Genomic DNA, 3,173 nt, shown 5'->3' on the forward strand with positions numbered 1-3,173 from the left:
CTCATAGAATCCTTCGTGGTCCCCTGTATCTGCACAAAGTTGAGCTTTTGCAGCTAGATCGGTCCACCACTTGTTCTGGATGTCACGGAGTTTCTGTTGGAGTTTGCTGCATGCAAGACGAAAGGCTACTTTTCTTGCGGGACAGGATGGCAGTGCAAGGTGTGCTTGGTGGGCGGTTCTCTTCTTCCTCAACAATTCCTGGATTTCATGATTGTTTTCATCAAACCAGTCTTTGTTCTTCTTGAGGGAGAACCCTAAGGATTCTTCGGAGGATTGCAGGATGCAGCTTTTAATATGATGCCAAATTGCTTCAGGAGAGGAATCTGCAGAATCTGTGGAATGGTTATCAAGCTTAGTTTGAAGGTTTGCCTGGAATCTTTCTCTTACTGTGGCTGATTTGAGATCGTTAACTTGGAGTCTTCTCCTTGGGATACTGCCCTTTTTGGGTTTGAATTTGAGATTGAAATTGAGTTTACAGCGCACAAGCCGATGGTCTGTTTGACATTCTGCGCTGGGCATCACGCGGGTATGGAGGACATCGCGGACGTCTCTCCGTCGCACAAAGACATAATCAATGAGGTGCCAATGCTTAGATCTGGGGTGCATCCAGGTTGTCTTTAGGCTATCTTTCTGCTGAAAGATAGTGTTGGTAATGGTAAACTGTTGCTCCGCGCAGAATTCTAGCAGAAGTCGACCATTATCGTTGCAGTTTCCAACGCCATGCTTGCCTAATATTCCTTTCCATGCTTCAAAATTTTTGCCTACTCTGGCGTTGAAATCACCAAGGATAATGATCTTATCATCTGCTGGTACCTTTTGGGTAAGGCAGCGCAGGTCAGAGTAAAATTTATCTTTTTCAGCAGGGTCAGCTTGGAGAGTTGGGGCATATATGCTGAAGATGACAACGTGTTGGTTGTTATTTAGTGGAAGGCGTAGGGAGATAATGCGATCAGAGTGACCTGTCGGCAGATTTTCGAGTTTAGGGACAATAGAGTTTTTGATCATGAAGCCGACACCAGAGAGATGTTTTTCAGTTCTGGACTTACCTGACCAAAAGAGAGTGTAACCGGCACCGTGTTCTCTGAGGCTGCCTTCCTCATGAAGGCGAACTTCACTGAGAGCAGCTATGTCGATGTTGAGACGGGCCAGCTCATGGGCAATTAGGGCAGAGCGACGCACAGGACGTCCGCTGTCCGCAGAATCGAGCATGGTTCTGATGTTCCAGCATGCTAGAGTTAATTTAGGTACACTTTTGGAGGCAGGTGCATGCCTTTGTCTTTTGCACTTTGTGCGACCGCATTGGAAGAAGATGCCCGTCGGTCTGCGGTTAACCAACCGGGTGAAGGTGGAGATGAGCTTTGTTTAGGCCACCTTTTCTAGGCCCCTCTCCGAGTGGAGCAAGCAGTGCTGTCCTTGAAAAGGCTGCTTGGTCGTTCAGGGTGCTGCCCCAAGAGACTCTCATCTCCGTCAGTCTCAAATGACCAATATCCTGAACCGCCTGCATGCAGGGTTGAGTCTGCGGCTCCCAGTGCACCTTTCACCTACCGTTTCGACCCTCGCCCGTCGCTGCAGGACTTTTTGCATGTGGGTAAAGCCTTCAAGCCTGCGCAATGGATTTTTTAGGTGAGATGCAGTATGCGCGGAACTGAACCCACCCTTTAATCCTGAGGTTCATCTGCCAGGGCCGAGCAAGCTTGGACGGTGGCAGTGAGGTCCTCAGGACGTAGGTTTGATTAGAGTGACCTTCTCTTAGATGGATGGCCTTCCAGGGCTAAGCGAGCTCCATCTGCCCGGGTTTGGTATGAGAGTTGTCCTTCTCCTAGGATGACTGCCAGAAGGCTAATGAGCTCATCCTGCCTAAGAGTGAAGTGAATCTGGTCCTATGGTTTTGACCTGTCTGGCATGGGCGACCCTACCGAGGGCATGAACCCTCGCCAGCATAGCTCGCAACCACATAGGGGTACATAGGCTACTTACCTGTTAGAACGATTTGGGTAAGTCCTTCAATTCCTACTTTACTAACACCTACCTAAATACCATCATAAGGGGACAACCAGGAGCAGCCCTTAGTCCTGCCCACCCTTTCAGGATGTAGCAGAGCAGAGAAAATATATCCAGAACATGCCGAACCTGGGCAGTAGCCGCAGGTGAGCCAAAAGTAAATAGGTAAATAGACAAACAAATAAATCAGCTGACCAACCGTTCAGGCCCCCATACCTGTCAAGGCTAGGGTGCCTTTCAAGACCCCAGCCTGGCTGGGGTCCCCAACAATGTAAAGAACCCACTTTCCACCCTGACGATTATTCTTCTCCCACTGTGACACCACAAGTGGCAGGCGCGTTGCACACCTGCGATGTTTCACATGGGACAGCCCTGCACTCCCACCCGCAAGTCGGAGAACAACCATGATCCGCTCAAAGCACTTCCCCTCTGCTCCCTTTCCAATTCCCTGCCCCCTCCCCCCAGACCTGGATCGGCCAACCTCTGTGTGCTCTGAAGCTGCCTCCTCCTCTTCCATGGGGGTGCAGTACCTGCCGGAAAGGCTCCCCTCTCTCTCTCACCTTTCTCCTGCTGTAGCTGTACCTGGGTTACAAACCGAGCGCGCTCCGCGCGCGCGGCGCCGGACCCTCGCAAAGCGCGCAAAAAAGGCTCACGGCTCGCGGAGGGTCCTGTGCCAAGAACGCACATGCTTCCGGGCGGCGCGGGGCCCAGCGGGAGTGCGCGGACAACCCCAGCACGCGCGGAGCCGTCCCTGCCCCCCTCCGCCCCCTGCCCCCCCCGCCCCCCCCGGCCCCCACCCCCCGCCGGCGTCGGACCCCCGCAAAGCGCGCAAAAAAGGCTCACGGCTCGCGGAGGGTCCTGTGCCAAGAACGCACATGCTTCCGGGCGGCGCGGGGGCCAGCGGGAGGGCGCAGACAACCCCAGCACGCGCGGAGCCGTCCCCGCCCCCCTCCGCCCCCTGCCCCCCCCGCCCCTCCCGGCCCCCACCCCCCGCCGGCGCCGGACCCCCGCAAAGCGCGCACGAAAGGCTCACGGCTCGCGGAGGGTCCTGTGCCAAGAACGCACATGCTTCCGGGCGGCGCGGGGGCCAGCGGGAGTGCGCGGACATCCCCAGCACGCGCGGAGCCGTCCCCGCCCCCCTCCGCCCCCTGCCCCCCCGCCCCCCCCGGCCC

Source organism: Neopelma chrysocephalum, unplaced genomic scaffold (assembly GCF_003984885.1).
Source record: "Neopelma chrysocephalum unplaced genomic scaffold, ASM398488v2 Primary Assembly neopelma1_96738, whole genome shotgun sequence".
NCBI classification, from domain to species: Eukaryota; Metazoa; Chordata; class Aves; order Passeriformes; family Pipridae; genus Neopelma; species Neopelma chrysocephalum.